This window comes from Lepus europaeus, unplaced genomic scaffold (genome assembly GCF_033115175.1).
Source record: "Lepus europaeus isolate LE1 unplaced genomic scaffold, mLepTim1.pri SCAFFOLD_378, whole genome shotgun sequence".
NCBI classification, from domain to species: Eukaryota; Metazoa; Chordata; class Mammalia; order Lagomorpha; family Leporidae; genus Lepus; species Lepus europaeus.
Window position 1 is genome coordinate 46,679 of NW_026909252.1, and position 19,840 is coordinate 66,518.

Here is a 19,840-nt window from a genome sequence, read left to right on the forward strand (position 1 = left end):
GAGTGGAATTCGTATGCAATGGACTGAGGAAATCACAGATAAAATGGTTTTGGAGAAAAGCAAAGTCTTTTCATTAGGCAAGTGCATAAAATGTCATCTACAGAAACAGAAATATCATGTTTGTTTGCAGGAGTTCCACTGGCTATCTCCCTAGAAAATACGAATGTGTAGAGCTGGTGTCTCCATGTGGAACCAATTACTGTATTCAAGATCAAAATAAAATGTTCCCAAATAAAAGGCTTTCAAAACAATAAAGTCTGTTGTTAATATCCCGAAAAAACCAACCCAGAGTCTGTAGCAATATCTGGGATTGAGTTAGCCAAAACAAAACCAGATATTTCCGGTTTCATCCAGTCATATGCGGACAAACTGGAGTGGAATTCGAATGCAATGGACCGAGAAAATCACAGTAAAAATGGTTTTGGAGAAAAGCAAAGTCTTTTGTTAGGCAAGTGCATAAAATGTCATCTAACAAACAGAAATATCATGTAGGTTTGCAGCAGTTCCTCTGGCTTTCTCCCTAGAAAATACGAGTGTGTAGAGCTGGTGTCTCCATGTGGAACCAATTAGTGTTTCCAAGCACAAAATTAAATGTTCCCTGATAAAAAACATTCAAAACAATAAAGTCCGTTGATAGTGTCCGGAAAACACAAACACAGAGGCTGTAGCAATATCTGGGATTGAGTTAGCCAGAAGAAACCCAGATATTTTCAGTTTCATCCTGTCATATCCAGAAAACTGGAGTGGAATTCGTATGCAATGGACCGAGAAAATCACAGATAAAATGGTTTTGGAGAAAAGCAAAGTATTTTCGTTAGGCAAGTGCATAAAATGTCATCGATAATAAAAGAAATATCATATTTTTGGCCACAATTCCTCTGGCTTTCTCCTTAGAAAATATGAATATGTAGAGCTGGTGTCACAATTTTGATCCAATTAGTGTTTCTACGGTACAAAATTAAATGATCCCTGATAAAAACATTCAAAACAATACAGTCCGTCGATAATATCCAGAAAACACAGAGAGGCTGTAGCAATACCTGGGATTGAGTTAGCCAAAACACAACCGGATATTTCTGGTTTCATCCAGTCATATTCGGAGAAACTGGTGTGGAATTCGTATGCAATGGGCTGAGAAAATCACAGTAAAAATGGTTTTGGAGAAAAGCAAAGTCTTTTCGTTAGGCAAGTGCATAAAATGTCATCTATACAAAAAGAAATATCATGTTTGTTTGTCGCAGTTCCTCTAGCTTTCTCCCTAGAAAATACGAATGTGTAGAGCTGGTGTCTCCATGTGAAACCAATTAGTGTTTCCAAGCACAAAATTAAATTTTACCTGAAAAAAATATTCAAAACAATAAAGTCCATTGATAGTGTCCGGAAAACACAAACCCAGAATCTGTAGCAATATCTGGGATTGAGTTAGCCAAAATAAAACCGGATATTTCCGGTTTCATCCAGTCATATGCGGACAAACTAGAGTGGAATTCGTATGCAATGGACCGAGAAAATCACAGATAATATGGTTTTGCAGAAAAGCAAAGTCTTTTCGTTAGGCAAGTGCATAATATGTCATCGATACTAAAAGAAATATCATTTTTTGAACAATTCCTCTGGCATTCTCCTTAGAAAATATGAATATGTAGAGCTGGTGTCTCGATGTGGAACCAATTAGTATTTCCAAGCACAAAATTAAATGTTCCCTGATAAAAAACAGTCAAAAAAATAAAGTCCGGTGATAGTGTCCGGAAAACACAAACACAGAGGCTGTAGCAATATCTGGGATTGAGTTAGCCAGAAGAAACCCAGATATTTCCAGATTCATCCTGTCATATCCGGAAAACTGGTGTGGAATTCGTATGCAATGGACCGAGAAAATCACAGTAAAATGGTTTTGGAGAAAAGCAAAGTTTTTCGTTTGGCAAGTGCATAAAATGTCATCGATAATAAAAGAAATATCATTTTTTTTGGCCACAATTCCTCTGGCTTTCTCCTTAGAAAATATGAATATGTAGAGCTGGTGTCCCCATGTGGATCCAATTAGTGATTCTACGGTACAAAATTAAATGTTCCCTGATAAAAACATTCAAAACAATAAAGTCCATTGATAATATCCAGAAAACACAAACCCAGAGGCTGTAGCAATATCTGGGATTGAGTTAGCCAAAACACAACCGGATATTTCTGGTTTCATCCATTCATATCCGGAGAAACTGGTGTGGAATTCGTATGCAATGGACCGAGAAAATCACAGTAAAAATGGTTTTCAGAAAAGCAAAGTCTTTTCGTTAGGCAAGTGCATAAAATGTCATCGATACTAAAAGAAATATGATGTTTGTTTACCGCAGTTCCTCTAGCTTTCTCCCTAGAAAATACGAATGTGTAGAGCTGGTGTCCCCATGTGGAACCAATTAGTGTTTCTACGGTACAAAATGAAATGTTCCCTAATAAAAACATTCAAAACAATAAAGTCCATCGATAATATCCAGAAAACACAAACACAGAGGCTTTCACAGTATTTTGCATTGAGTTAGCCAAAACACAACCGGATATTTCTGGTTTTATCCAGTCATATCCGGACAAACTGGTGTGGAACTCGTATGCAATGGACCGAGACAATCACAGATAAAATGGTTTTGGAGAAATGCAAAGTCTTTTCATTAGGCAAGTGCATAAAATGTCATCTACACAAATAGAAATATCATGTTTGCAGGAATTCCACTGGCTATCTCCCTAGAAAATACGAATGTGTAGAGCTGGTGTCTCCATGTGGAACCAATTACTGTATCCAAGCTCAAAATAAAATGTTCCCCGATAAAAGGCTTTCAAAACAAGAAAGTCTGTTGATAATATCCCAAAAAAACCAACCCAGAGTCTGTAACAATATCTGGGATTGAGTTAGCCAAAACACAACCGGATATTTCCGGTTTTATCCACTCATATCCGGACAAAGAGGTGTGGAATTCGTATTCAATGGACCGAGAAAATCACAGTAAAAATGGTTTTGGAGAAAATCAAAGTCATTTGTTAGGCAACTGCATAAAATGTCATCTACACAAACAGAAATATCATGTTTGTTTGTCGAAGTTCCTCTAGCTTTCTCCCTAGAAAATACGAATGTGTAGAGCTGGTGTCTCCATGTGGAACCAATTAGTGTTTGCAAGCACAAAATTAAATGTTCCCTGATAAAAAACATTCAAAACAATAAAGTCCGTTGATAGTGTCCGGAAAACACAAACACAGAGGCTGTAGCAATATCTGGGACTGAGTTAGCCAAAACAAAACCGGATATTTCCGGTTTTATCCACTCCTATCTGGACAAAGAGGTGTGGAATTCGTATGCAATGGACCGAGAAAATCACAGTAAAAATGGTTTTGGAGGAAAGCAAAGTCTTTCGTTAGGCAAGTGCATAAAATGTCATCTATACAAACAGAAATATCGTGTTTGTTTTTCGCAGTTCCTCTAGCTTTCTCCCTAGAAAATACGAATGTGTAGAGCTGGTGTCTCCATGTGGAACCAATTAGTGTTTCCAAGCACAAAATTAAATGTTCCCTGATAAAAAACATTCAAAACAATAAAGTCCGTTGATAGTGTCCGGAAAACACAAACACAGAGGCTGTAGCAATATCTGGGATTGAGTTAGCCGGAAGAAACCCAGATATTTCCAGTTTCATCCTGTCATATCCGGAAAACTAGTGTGGAATTCGTATGCAACGGACCGAGAAAATCACAGATAAAATTGTTTTGGAGAAAAGCAAAGTCTTTTCGTTAGGCAAGTGCATAAAATGTCATCGATACTAAAAGAAATATCATTTTTTTGGCCACAGTTCCTCTAGCTTTCCCCTTGGAAAATATGAATATGCAGAGCTGGTGTCCCCATGTGGATCCAATTAGTGTTTCAATGGTACAAAATTAAATGTTACCTGATAAACACATCCAAAACAATAAAGGCCATCGATAATATCCGGAAAACACAAACACAGAGGCTGTAGCAATATCTGGGATTGAGTTAGCCAAAACACAACCGGATACTTCCTGTTTCATCCAGTCATATCCGGAGAAACTGGTGTGGAATTCGTATGCAATGGACCGAGAAAATCACAGTAAAAATGGTTTTGGAGAAAAACAGTCTTTTCGATAGGCAAGTGCATAAAATGTCATCTATACAAACAGAAATATCATGTTTGTTTGCAGCAGTTCCTCTAGCTTTCTCCCTAGAAAATACGAATGTGTAGAGCTGGTGTCTCCATGTGGAACCAATTATGTATCCAAGCTGAAAATACAATGTTCCCCGATAAAAAAACATCCAAAACAATAAAGTCCATTGATAATATCCAGAAAGAAAAAACCCAGAGTCTGTAGCAATATCTGGGATTGAGTTAGCCAAAACAAAACCGGATATTTCTGGTTTCATCCAGTCATATCCGGAGAAACTGGTGTGGAATTCGTATGCAATGAACCGAGAAAATCACAGTAAAAATGGTTTTGGAGAAAAAGAAAGTCTATTCGTTAGGCAAGTGCATATAATGTCATCTATACAAACAGAAATATCATGTTTGTATTCCTCATTTCCTCTGGCTTTCTCCCTATAAAATATGAATGTATAGAGCTTGTGTCCCCATGATGAACCAATTAGTGTTTCAATGGTACAAAATTAAATGTTCCCTGATGAAAACATTCAAAACAATAAAGTCCATCGATAATATCCAGAAAACACAAACACAGAAGCTTTCACAATATTTTGGATTGAGTTAGCCAAAACACAACCGGATATTTCTGGTTTTATCCAGTCATTTCTGAAAAAGGTGGTGTGGAATTCGTATGCAATGGACCGAGAAAATCGCAGTAAAAATGGTTTTGGAGAAAAGCAAAGTCTTTTAGTTAGGCAAGTGCATAAAATGTCATCTATACAAACAGAAATATCATGTTTGTTTGTCGCAGTTCCTCTAGCTTTCTCCCTAGAATATACGAATGTGTAGAGCTGGTCTCTCCATGTGGAACCAATTAGTGTTTGCAAGCACAAAATTAAATGTTCCCTGATAAAAAACATTCAAAACAATAAAGTCCGTTGATAGTGTTCGGAAAACACAAACACAGAGGCTGTAGCAATATCTGGGATTGAGTTAGCCAGAACAAACACAGATATTTCCAGTTTCATCCTGTCATATCCGGAAAACGGGTGTGGAATTCGTATGCAATGGACCAAGCAAATCACAGATAAAATGGTTTTGGAGAAAAACAAAGACTTTTCGTTAGGCAAGTGCATAAAATGTCATCGATACTAAAAGAAATATCATTTTTTTGGCCACAGTTCCTCTAGCTTTCTCCTTAGAAAATATGAATTTGTGGAGCTGGTGTCCCCATGTGGATCCAATTAGTGTTTCTGTGGTACAAAATTAAATGTTCCCTGATAACAACATTCAATACAATAAAGTCCGTCGATAATATCCGGAAAACACAAACACAGAGGCTGTAGCAATATCTGGGATTGAGTTAGCCAAAACACAACCGGATACTTCCTGTTTCATCCAGTCATATCCAGAGAAACTGGTGTGGAATTCCTAAGCAATGGACTGAGAAAATCACAGATAAAATGGTTTTTTTGAGAAAAGCAAAGTCTTTTCGTTAGGCAAGTGCATAAAATGTCATCGATACTAAAAGAAATATCATTTTTTTGGCCACAGTTCCTCTAGCTTTCTCCCTAGAAAATACGAATGTGTAGAGCTGGTGTCCCCATGTGGATCCAATTAGTGTTTCTACGGTACAAAATTAAATGTTCCCTGATAAAAACATTCAAAACAATAAAGTCCTTCGATAATATCCAGAAAACACAAACACAGAAGCTTTCACAATATTTTGGATTGAGTTAGCCAAAACACAACTGGATATTTCTGGTTTTATCCAGTCATTTCTGGATAAGGTGGTGTGGAATTCGTATGCAATGGACCGAGAAAATCAGAGCAAAAATGGTTTTGGGGAAAACCAAAGTCTTTCCATTAGGCAAGTGCATAAAATGTCATCTATACAAACAGAAATATCATGTTTGTTTGAAGCAGTTCCTCTGGCTTTCTCCCTAGAAAATACGAATGTTTAGAGCTGGTGTCTCCATGTGGAAACAATTACTGTATCCTAGCTGAAAATACAATGTTCCCCGATAAAAAAACATCCAAAACCATAAACTCCATTTGTAATATCCAGAAAGAACAAACCCAGAGTCTGTAGCAATATCTGGGATTGAGTTAGCCAAAACACAACCGGATATTTCCGGTTTTATCCACTCATATCCGGACAAAGAGGTGTGGAATTCGTATTCAATGGACCGAGAAAATCACAGTAAAAATGGTTTTGGAGAAAATCAAAGTCATTTGTTAGGCAACTGCATAAAATGTCATCTACACAAACAGAAATATCATGTTTGTTTGTCGAACTTCCTCTGGCTTTCTCCCTAGAAAATACGAATGTGTAGAGCTGGTGTCTCATGTGGAACCAATTACTGTATCCAAGCTCAAAATAAAATGTTTCCCGATAAAAGACTTTCAGAACAATAAATTCTGTTGATAATATCCCGAAAAAACCAACCCAGAGTCTGTAGCAATATCTGGGATTGAGTTAGCCAAAATAAAACCGGATATTTCTGGTTTTATCCACTCATATCCTGACAAAGAGGTGTGGAATTCGTATGCAATGGACCAAGAAAATCACAGTAAAAATGGTTTTGGAGAAAAGCAAAGTCTTTTCGTTAGGCAAGTGTATAAAATGTCATCTATACAAACAGAAATATCATGTTTGTTTGTCACAGTCCCTCTAGCTTTCTGCCTAGAAAATACGAATGTGTAGAGCTGGTGTCGCCATGTGGAACCAATTAGTGTTTCCAAGCACAAAATTAAATGTTCCCTGATAAAAAACATTCAAAACAATAAAGTCCGTTGATAGTGTCCGGAAAACACAAACACAGAGGCTGTAGCAATATCTGGGATTGAGTTAGCCAAAATAAAACCGGATATTTCTGATTTCATCCAGTCACATGCGGAAAAACTGGAGTGGAATTCGTATGCAATGGACCGAGAAAATCACAGTAAAAATGGTTTTGGAGAAAAGCAAAGTCTTTTCGTTAGGCAAGTGCATAAAATGTCATCTAGACAAACAGAAATATCATGTTTGTTTGTCGCAGTTCCTCTAGCTTTCTCCCTAGAAAATACGAATGTGTAGAGCTGGTACTCCATGTGGAAACTATTATGTATCCAAGCTTAAAATACAATGTTCCCCGATAAAAAAAACATCCAAAACAATAAAGTCCGTTGATAATATCCAGAAACAACAAACCCAGAGGCTGTAGCAATATCTGGGATTGAGTTAGCCAAAAAAAAACCGGATATTTCCGGTTTCATCCAGTCATATCCGGACAAACTGGTGTGGAATTCGTATGCAATGGACCGAGAAAATCACAGTAAAAATGGTTTTGGAGAAAAACAAAGTCTTTTCATTAGGCAAGTGCATAAAATGTCATCTATACAAACAGAAATATCATGTTTGTCTTCCTAATTTCCTCTAGCTTTCTCCCTAGAAAATATGAATGTATAGAGCTGGTGTCCCCATGATGAACCAATTAGTGTTTCAAGGGTACAAAATTAAACGTTCCCTGATAAAAACATTCAAAACAATAAAGTCCATCGATAATATCCAGAAAACACAAACACAGAAGCTTTCACAATATTTTGAATTGAGTTAGCCAAAACAAAATCGGATATTTCTGGTTTTATCCAGTCATTTCTGGAAAAGGTGGTGTGGAATTCGTATGCAATGGACCGAGAAAATCACAGTAAAAATGGTTTTGGAGAAAAGCAAAGTCATTTCGTTAGGCAAGTGCATAAAATGTCATCTATACAAACAGAAATATCATGTTTGTTTCCAGCAGTTCCTCTGGCTTTCTCCCTAGAAAATACGAATGTGTAGAGCTGGTGTCCCCATGTGGATCCAATTAGTGTTTCTACGGTACAAAATTAAATGTTCCCTGATAAAAACATTCAAAACAATAAAGTCCTTCGATAATATCCAGAAAACACAAACACAGAAGCTTTCACAATATTTTGGATTGAGTTAGCCAAAACACAACTGGATATTTCTGGTTTTATCCAGTCATTTCTGGATAAGGTGGTGTGGAATTCGTATGCAATGGACCGAGAAAATCAGAGCAAAAATGGTTTTGGGGAAAAGCAAAGTCTTTCCATTAGGCAAGTGCATAAAATGTCATCTATACAAACAGAAATATCATGTTTGTTTGAAGCAGTTCCTCTGGCTTTCTCCCTAGAAAATACGAATGTTTAGAGCTGGTGTCTCCATGTGGAAACAATTACTGTATCCTAGCTGAAAATACAATGTTCCCCGATAAAAAAACATCCAAAACCATAAACTCCATTTGTAATATCCAGAAAGAACAAACCCAGAGTCTGTAGCAATATCTGGGATTGAGTTAGCCAAAACACAACCGGATATTTCCGGTTTTATCCACTCATATCCGGACAAAGAGGTGTGGAATTCGTATTCAATGGACCGAGAAAATCACAGTAAAAATGGTTTTGGAGAAAATCAAAGTCATTTGTTAGGCAACTGCATAAAATGTCATCTACACAAACAGAAATATCATGTTTGTTTGTCGAACTTCCTCTGGCTTTCTCCCTAGAAAATACGAATGTGTAGAGCTGGTGTCTCATGTGGAACCAATTACTGTATCCAAGCTCAAAATAAAATGTTTCCCGATAAAAGACTTTCAGAACAATAAATTCTGTTGATAATATCCCGAAAAAACCAACCCAGAGTCTGTAGCAATATCTGGGATTGAGTTAGCCAAAATAAAACCGGATATTTCTGGTTTTATCCACTCATATCCGGACAAAGAGGTGTGGAATTCGTATGCAATGGACCAAGAAAATCACAGTAAAAATGGTTTTGGAGAAAAGCAAAGTCTTTTCGTTAGGCAAGTGCATAAAATGTCATCTATACAAACAGAAATATCATGTTTGTTTGTCACAGTCCCTCTAGCTTTCTGCCTAGAAAATACGAATGTGTAGAGCTGGTGTCGCCATGTGGAACCAATTAGTGTTTCCAAGCACAAAATTAAATGTTCCCTGATAAAAAACATTCAAAACAATAAAGTCCGTTGATAGTGTCCGGAAAACACAAACACAGAGGCTGTAGCAATATCTGGGATTGAGTTAGCCAAAATAAAACCGGATATTTCTGATTTCATCCAGTCACATGCGGAAAAACTGGAGTGGAATTCGTATGCAATGGACCGAGAAAATCACAGTAAAAATGGTTTTGGAGAAAAGCAAAGTCTTTTCGTTAGGCAAGTGCATAAAATGTCATCTAGACAAACAGAAATATCATGTTTGTTTGTCGCAGTTCCTCTAGCTTTCTCCCTAGAAAATACGAATGTGTAGAGCTGGTACTCCATGTGGAAACTATTATGTATCCAAGCTTAAAATACAATGTTCCCCGATAAAAAAAACATCCAAAACAATAAAGTCCGTTGATAATATCCAGAAACAACAAACCCAGAGGCTGTAGCAATATCTGGGATTGAGTTAGCCAAAAAAAAACCGGATATTTCCGGTTTCATCCAGTCATATCCGGACAAACTGGTGTGGAATTCGTATGCAATGGACCGAGAAAATCACAATAAAAATGGTTTTGGAGAAAAACAAAGTCTTTTCATTAGGCAAGTGCATAAAATGTCATCTATACAAACAGAAATATCATGTTTGTCTTCCTAATTTCCTCTAGCTTTCTCCCTAGAAAATATGAATGTATAGAGCTGGTGTCCCCATGATGAACCAATTAGTGTTTCAAGGGTACAAAATTAAACGTTCCCTGATAAAAACATTCAAAACAATAAAGTCCATCGATAATATCCAGAAAACACAAACACAGAAGCTTTCACAATATTTTGAATTGAGTTAGCCAAAACAAAATCGGATATTTCTGGTTTTATCCAGTCATTTCTGGAAAAGGTGGTGTGGAATTCGTATGCAATGGACCGAGAAAATCACAGTAAAAATGGTTTTGGAGAAAAGCAAAGTCATTTCGTTAGGCAAGTGCATAAAATGTCATCTATACAAACAGAAATATCATGTTTGTTTCCAGCAGTTCCTCTGGCTTTCTCCCTAGAAAATACGAATGTGTAGAGCTGGTGTCTCCATGTGGAACCAATTACTGTATCCAAGCTCAAAATAAAATATTCCCCGATAAAATACTTTCAGAACAATAAAGTCTGTTGATAATATCCCGAAAAAACCAACCCAGAGTCTGTAGCAATATCTGGGATTGAGTTAGCCAAAACAAAACCGGATATTTCCGGTTTTATCCACTCATATCCGGACAAAGAGGTGTGGAATTCGTATGCAATGGACCGAGAAAATCACAGTAAAAATGGTTTTGGAGAAAAGCAAAGTCTTTTCGTTAGGCAAGTGCATAAAATGTCATCTAGACAAACAGAAATATCATGTTTGTTTGTCACAGTCCCTCTAGCTTTCTCCCTAGAAAATACGAATGTGTAGAGCTGGTGTCTCCATGTGGAACCAATTAGTGTTTCCAAGCACAAAATTAAATGTTCCCTGATAAAAAACATTCAAAACAATAAAGTCCGTTGATAGTGTCCGGAAAACACAAACACAGAGGCTGTAGCAATATCTGGGATTGAGTTAGCCAAAACAAAACCGGATATTTCCGGTTTCATCCAGTCATATCCGGACAAACTGGCGTGGAATTCGTATGCAATGGACCGAGAAAAGCACAGATAAAATGGTTTTGGAGAAAAGCAAAGTCTTTTCGTTAGGCAAGTGCATAAAATGTCATCTATACAAACAGAAATATCATGTTTGTTTGTCGCAGTTCCTCTAGCTTGCTCCCTAGAAAATACGAATGTGTAGAGCTGGTACTCCATGTGGAAACTATTATGTATCCAAGCTTAAAATACAATGTTCCCCGATAAAAAAACATCCAAAACAATAAAGATCGTTGATAATATCCAGAAACAACAAACCCAGAGGCTGTAGCAATATCTGGAATTGAGTTAGCCAAAACAAAACCGGATATTTCCGGTTTCATCCAGTCATATCCGGACAAACTGGTGTGGAATTCGTATGCAATGGACCGAGAAAATCACAGTAAAAATGGTTTTGGAGAAAAACAAAGTCTTTTCATTAGGGAAGTGCATAAAATGTCATCTATACAAACAGAAATATCATGTTTGTCTTCCTCATTTCCTCTAGCTTTCTCCCTAGAAAATACGAATGTGTAGAGCTGTGTCTACATGATGAACCAATTAGTGTTTCAATGGTACAAAATTAAATGTTCCCTGATAAAAAACATTCAAAACAATAAAGTCCGTTGATAGTGTCCGGAAAACACAAACACAGAGGCTGTAGCAATATCTGGGATTGAGTTAGACAAAACAAAACCGGATATTTCCGGTTTCATCCAGTCATATGCGGACAAACTGGAGTGGAATTCGTATGCAATGGACCGAGAAAATCACAGTAAAAATGGTTTTGGAGAAAAGCAAAGTCTTTTCATTAGGCAAATAGTTAAAATGTCATCTATACAAACAGAAATATCATGTTTGTCTTCCTCATTTCCTCTAGCTTTCTCCCTAGAAAATACGAATGTGTAGAGCTGTGTCCCCATGATGAACCAATTAGTGTTTCAATGGTACAAAATTAAATGTTCCCTGATAAAAACATTCAAAACAATAAGGTCCATCGATAATATCCAGAAAACACAAACACAGAAGCTTTCACAATATTTTGGATTGAGTTAGCCAAAACACAATCGGATATTTCTGGTTTTATCCAGTCATTTTTGGAAAAGGTGGTGTGGAATTCGTATGCAATGGACCGAGAAAATCAGAGCAAAAATGGTTTTGGGGAAAAGCAAAGTCTTTTCACTAGGCAAGTGCATAAACTGTCATCTACACAAACAGAAATATCATGTTTGTTTGCAGCAGTTCCACTGGCTTTCTCCCTAGAAAATACGAATGTGTAGAGCTGGTGTCTCCATGTGGAACCAATTAATGTATCCCAGCTCAAAATAAAATGTTCCCCGATAAAAGACTTTCAGAACAATAAATTCTGTTGATAATATCCCGAAAAAACCAACCCAGAGTCTGTAGCAATATCTGGGATTGAGTTAGCCAAAACACAACCGGATATTTCCGGTTTTATCCACTCATATCCGGACAAAGAGGTGTGGAATTCGTATGCAATGGACCGAGAAAATCACAGTAAAAATGGTTTTGGAGAAAAGCAAAGTCTTTTCGTTAGGCAAGTGCATAAAATGTCATCTACACAAACAGAAATATCATGTTTGTTTGCAGCAGTTCCTCTGGCTTTCTCCCTAGAAAATACGAATGTGTAGAGCTGGTGTCTCATGTGGAACCAATTACTGTATCCAAGCTCAAAATAAAATGTTCCCCGATAAAAGACTTTCAGAACAATAAATTCTGTTCATAATATCCCGAAAAAACCAACCCAGAGTCTGTAGCAATATCTGGGATTGAGTTAGCCAAAATAAAACCGGATATTTCTGGTTTTATCCACTCATATCCGGACAAAGAGGTGTGGAATTCGTATGCAATGGACCAAGAAAATCACAGTAAAAATGGTTTTGGAGAAAAGCAAAGTCTTTTCGTTAGGCAAGTGCATAAAATGTCATCTACACAAACAGAAATATCATGTTTGTTTGTCACAGTCCCTCTAGCTTTCTGCCTAGAAAATACGAATGTGTAGAGCTGGTGTCGCCATGTGGAACCAATTAGTGTTTCCAAGCACAAAATTAAATGTTCCCTGATAAAAAACATTCAAAACAATAAAGTCCGTTGATAGTGTCCGGAAAACACAAACACAGAGGCTGTAGCAATATCTGGGATTGAGTTAGCCAAAATAAAACCGGATATTTCTGATTTCATCCAGTCACATGCGGAAAAACTGGAGTGGAATTCGTATGCAATGGACCGAGAAAATCACAGTAAAAATGGTTTTGGAGAAAAGCAAAGTCTTTTCGTTAGGCAAGTGCATAAAATGTCATCTAGACAAACAGAAATATCATGTTTGTTTGTCGCAGTACCTCTAGCTTTCTCCCTAGAAAATACGAATGTGTAGAGCTGGTACTCCATGTGGAAACTATTATGTATCCAAGCTTAAAATACAATGTTCCCCGATAAAAAAAAATCCAAAACAATAAAGTCCGTTGATAATATCCAGAAACAACAAACCCAGAGGCTGTAGCAATATCTGGGATTGAGTTAGCCAAAAAAAAACCGGATATTTCCGGTTTCATCCAGTCATATCCGGACAAACTGGTGTGGAATTCGTATGCAATGGACCGAGAAAATCACAATAAAAATGGTTTTGGAGAAAAACAAAGTCTTTTCATTAGGCAAGTGCATAAAATGTCATCTATACAAACAGAAATATCATGTTTGTCTTCCTAATTTCCTCTAGCTTTCTCCCTAGAAAATATGAATGTATAGAGCTGGTGTCCCCATGATGAACCAATTAGTGTTTCAAGGGTACAAAATTAAACGTTCCCTGATAAAAACATTCAAAACAATAAAGTCCATCGATAATATCCAGAAAACACAAACACAGAAGCTTTCACAATATTTTGAATTGAGTTAGCCAAAACAAAATCGGATATTTCTGGTTTTATCCAGTCATTTCTGGAAAAGGTGGTGTGGAATTCGTATGCAATGGACCGAGAAAATCACAGTAAAAATGGTTTTGGAGAAAAGCAAAGTCTTTTCGTTAGGCAAGTGCATAAAATGTCATCTACACAAACAGAAATATCATGTTTGTTTGCAGCAGTTCCTCTGGCTTTCTCCCTAGAAAATACGAATGTGTAGAGCTGGTGTCTGCATGTGGAACCAATTACTGTATCCAAGCTCAAAATAAAATGTTCCCCGATAAAAGACTTTCAGAACAATAAAGTCTGTTGATAATATCCCGAAAAAACCAACCCAGAGTCTGTAGCAATATCTGGGATTGAGTTAGCCAAAACAAAACCGGATATTTCCGGTTTTATCCACTCATATCCGGACAAAGAGGTGTGGAATTCGTATGCAATGGACCGAGAAAATCACAGTAAAAGTGGTTTTGGAGAAAAGCAAAGTCTTTTCGTTAGGCAAGTGCATAAAATGTCATCTATACAAACAGAAATATCATGTTTGTTTGTCGCAGTCCCTCTAGCTTTCTCCCTAGAAAATACGAATGTGTAGAGCTGGTACTCCATGTGGAAACTATTATGTATCCAAGCTTAAAATACAATGTTCCCCGATAAAAAAACATCCAAAACAATAAAGATCGTTGATAATATCCAGAAACAACAAACCCAGAGGCTGTAGCAATATCTGGAATTGAGTTAGCCAAAACAAAACCGGATATTTCCGGTTTCATCCAGTCATATCCGGACAAACTGGTGTGGAATTCGTATGCAATGGACCGAGAAAATCACAGTAAAAATGGTTTTGGAGAAAAACAAAGTCTTTTCATTAGGGAAGTGCATAAAATGTCATCTATACAAACAGAAATATCATGTTTGTCTTCCTCATTTCCTCTAGCTTTCTCCCTAGAAAATACGAATGTGTAGAGCTGTGTCTACATGATGAACCAATTAGTGTTTCAATGGTACAAAATTAAATGTTCCCTGATAAAAAACATTCAAAACAATAAAGTCCGTTGATAGTGTCCGGAAAACACAAACACAGAGGCTGTAGCAATATCTGGGATTGAGTTAGACAAAACAAAACCGGATATTTCCGGTTTCATCCAGTCATATGCGGACAAACTGGAGTGGAATTCGTATGCAATGGACCGAGAAAATCACAGTAAAAATGGTTTTGGAGAAAAGCAAAGTCTTTTCATTAGGCAAGTGCTTAAAATGTCATCTATACAAACAGAAATATCATGTTTGTCTTCCTCATTTCCTCTAGCTTTCTCCCTAGAAAATACGAATGTGTAGAGCTGTGTCCCCATGATGAACCAATTAGTGTTTCAATGGTACAAAATTAAATGTTCCCTGATAAAAACATTCAAAACAATAAGGTCCATCGATAATATCCAGAAAACACAAACACAGAAGCTTTCACAATATTTTGGATTGAGTTAGCCAAAACACAATCGGATATTTCTGGTTTTATCCAGTCATTTTTGGAAAAGGTGGTGTGGAATTCGTATACAATGGACCGAGAAAATCAGAGCAAAAATGGTTTTGGGGAAAAGCAAAGTCTTTTCACTAGGCAAGTGCATAAACTGTCATCTACACAAACAGAAATATCATGTTTGTTTGCAGCAGTTCCACTGGCTTTCTCCCTAGAAAATACGAATGTGTAGAGCTGGTGTCTCCATGTGGAACCAATTAATGTATCCCAGCTCAAAATAAAATGTTCCCCGATAAAAGACTTTCAGAACAATAAATTCTGTTGATAATATCCCGAAAAAACCAACCCAGAGTCTGTAGCAATATCTGAGATTGAGTTTCAAAAAAAAAACCGGATATTTCCGGTTTCATCCAGTCCTATGCGGACAAACTGGAGTGGTATTCGTATGCAATGTACCGAGAAAATCAGAGCAAAAATGATTTTGGGGAAAAGCAAAGTCTTTTCATTAGGCAAGTGCATAAAATGTCATCTATACAAACAGAAATATCATGTTTGTCTTCCTAATTTCCTCTAGCTTTCTCCCTAGAAAATACGAATGTGTAGAGCTGGTGTCTCCATGTGGAACCAATTAGTGTTTCCAAGCACAAAATTAAATGTTCCCTGATAAAAAAACATTCAAAACAATAAAGTCCGTTGATAGTGTCCGGAAAACACAAACACAGAGGCTGTAGCAATATCTGGGATTGAGTTAGCCAAAACAAAACCGGATATTTCCGGTTTCATCCAGTCATATCCGGACAAACTGGCGTGGAATTCGTATGCAATGGACCGAGAAAAGCACAGATAAAATGGTTTTGGAGAAAAGCAAAGTCTTTTCGTTAGGCAAGTGCATAAAATGTCATCTATACAAACAGAAATATCATGTTTGTTTGTCGCAGTTCCTCTAGCTTGCTCCCTAGAAAATACGAATGTGTAGAGCTGGTACTCCATGTGGAAACTATTATGTATCCAAGCTTAAAATACAATGTTCCCCGATAAAAAAACATCCAAAACAATAAAGATCGTTGATAATATCCAGAAACAACAAACCCAGAGGCTGTAGCAATATCTGGAATTGAGTTAGCCAAAACAAAACCGGATATTTCCGGTTTCATCCAGTCATATCCGGACAAACTGGTGTGGAATTCGTATGCAATGGACCGAGAAAATCACAGTAAAAATGGTTTTGGAGAAAAACAAAGTCTTTTCATTAGGGAAGTGCATAAAATGTCATCTATAGAAACAGAAATATCATGTTTGTCTTCCTCATTTCCTCTAGCTTTCTCCCTAGAAAATACGAATGTGTAGAGCTGTGTCTACATGATGAACCAATTAGTGTTTCAATGGTACAAAATTAAATGTTCCCTGATAAAAAACATTCAAAACAATAAAGTCCGTTGATAGTGTCCGGAAAACACAAACACAGAGGCTGTAGCAATATCTGGGATTGAGTTAGACAAAACAAAACCGGATATTTCCAGTTTCATCCAGTCATATGCGGACAAACTGGAGTGGAATTCGTATGCAATGGACCGAGAAAATCACAGTAAAAATGGTTTTGGAGAAAAGCAAAGTCTTTTCATTAGGCAAGTGCTTAAAATGTCATCTATACAAACAGAAATATCATGTTTGTCTTCCTCATTTCCTCTAGCTTTCTCCCTAGAAAATACGAATGTGTAGAGCTGTGTCCCCATGATGAACCAATTAGTGTTTCAATGGTACAAAATTAAATGTTCCCTGATAAAAACATTCAAAACAATAAGGTCCATCGATAATATCCAGAAAACACAAACACAGAATCATTCACAATATTTTGGATTGAGTTAGCCAAAACACAATCGGATATTTCTGGTTTTATCCAGTCATTTTTGGAAAAGGTGGTGTGGAATTCGTATGCAATGGACCGAGAAAATCAGAGCAAAAATGGTTTTGGGGAAAAGCAAAGTCTTTTCGTTAGGCAAGTGCATAAAATGTCATCTATACAAACAGAAATATCATGTTTGTTTGTCGCAGTCCCTCTAGCTTTCTCCCTAGAAAATACGAATGTGTAGAGCTGGTGTCTCCATGTGGAACCAATTAGTGTTTCCAAGCACAAAATTAAATGTTCCCTGATAAAAAAACATTCAAAACAATAAAGTCCGTTGATAGTGTCCGGAAAACACAAACACAGAGGCTGTAGCAATATCTGGGATTGAGTTAGCCAAAACAAAACCGGATATTTCCGGTTTCATCCAGTCATATCCGGACAAACTGGCGTGGAATTCGTATGCAATGGACCGAGAAAAGCACAGATAAAATGGTTTTGGAGAAAAGCAAAGTCTTTTCGTTAGGCAAGTGCATAAAATGTCATCTATACAAACAGAAATATCATGTTTGTTTGTCGCAGTTCCTCTAGCTTGCTCCCTAGAAAATACGAATGTGTAGAGCTGGTACTCCATGTGGAAACTATTATGTATCCAAGCTTAAAATACAATGTTCCCCGATAAAAAAAATCCAAAACAATAAAGATCGTTGATAATATCCAGAAACAACAAACCCAGAGGCTGTAGCAATATCTGGAATTGAGTTAGCCAAAACAAAACCGGATATTTCCGGTTTCATCCAGTGATATCCGGACAAACTGGTGTGGAATTCGTATGCAATGGACTGAGAAAATCACAGTAAAAATGGTTTTGGAGAAAAACAAAGTCTTTTCATTAGGGAAGTGCATAAAATGTCATCTATACAAACAGAAATATCATGTTTGTCTTCCTCATTTCCTCTAGCTTTCTCCCTAGAAAATACGAATGTGTAGAGCTGTGTCTACATGATGAACCAATTAGTGTTTCAATGGTACAAAATTAAATGTTCCCTGATAAAAAACATTCAAAACAATAAAGTCCGTTGATAGTGTCCGGAAAACACAAACACAGAGGCTGTAGCAATATCTGGGATTGAGTTAGACAAAAAAAACCGGATATTTCCGGTTTCATCCAGTCATATGCGGACAAACTGGAGTGGAATTCGTATGCAATGGACCGAGAAAATCACAGTAAAAATGGTTTTGGAGAAAAGCAAAGTCTTTTCATTAGGCAAGTGCTTAAAATGTCATCTATACAAACAGAAATATCATGTTTGTCTTCCTCATTTCCTCTAGCTTTCTCCCTAGAAAATACGAATGTGTAGAGCTGTGTCCCCATGATGAACCAATTAGTGTTTCAATGGTACAAAATTAAATGTTCCCTGATAAAAACATTCAAAACAATAAGGTCCATCGATAATATCCAGAAAACACAAACACAGAAGCTTTCACAATATTTTGGATTGAGTTAGCCAAAACACAATCGGATATTTCTGGTTTTATCCAGTCATTTTTGGAAAAGGTGGTGTGGAATTCGTATGCAATGGACCAAGAAAATCAGAGCAAAAATGGTTTTGGGGAAAAGCAAAGTCTTTTCGTTAGGCAAGTGCATAAACTGTCATCTACACAAACAGAAATATCATGTTTGTTTGCAGCAGTTCCACTGGCTTTCTCCCTAGAAAATACGAATGTGTAGAGCTGGTGTCTCCATGTGGAACCAATTAATGTATCCCAGCTCAAAATAAAATGTTCCCCGATAAAAGACTTTCAGAACAATAAATTCTGTTGATAATATCCCGAAAAAACCAACCCAGAGTCTGTAGCAATATCTGGGATTGAGTTAGCCAAAACACAACCGGATATTTCCGGTTTTATCCACTCATATCCGGACAAAGAGGTGTGGAATTCGTATGCAATGGACCGAGAAAATCACAGTAAAAATGGTTTTGGAGAAAAGCAAAGTCTTTTCGTTAGGCAAGTGCATAAAATGTCATCTACACAAACAGAAATATCATGTTTGTTTGCAGCAGTTCCTCTGGCTTTCTCCCTAGAAAATACGAATGTGTAGAGCTGGTGTCTCATGTGGAACCAATTACTGTATCCAAGCTCAAAATAAAATGTTCCCCGATAAAAGACTTTCAGAACAATAAATTCTGTTCATAATATCCCGAAAAAACCAACCCAGAGTCTGTAGCAATATCTGGGATTGAGTTAGCCAAAATAAAACCGGATATTTCTGGTTTTATCCACTCATATCCGGACAAAGAGGTGTGGAATTCGTATGCAATGGACCAAGAAAATCACAGTAAAAATGGTTTTGGAGAAAAGCAAAGTCTTTTCGTTAGGCAAGTGCATAAAATGTCATCTACACAAACAGAAATATCATGTTTGTTTGTCACAGTCCCTCTAGCTTTCTGCCTAGAAAATACGAATGTGTAGAGCTGGTGTCGCCATGTGGAACCAATTAGTGTTTCCAAGCACAAAATTAAATGTTCCCTGATAAAAAACATTCAAAACAATAAAGTCCGTTGATAGTGTCCGGAAAACACAAACACAGAGGCTGTAGCAATATCTGGGATTGAGTTAGCCAAAATAAAACCGGATATTTCTGATTTCATCCAGTCACATGCGGAAAAACTGGAGTGGAATTCGTATGCAATGGACCGAGAAAATCACAGTAAAAATGGTTTTGGAGAAAAGCAAAGTCTTTTCGTTAGGCAAGTGCATAAAATGTCATCTAGACAAACAGAAATATCATGTTTGTTTGTCGCAGTACCTCTAGCTTTCTCCCTAGAAAATACGAATG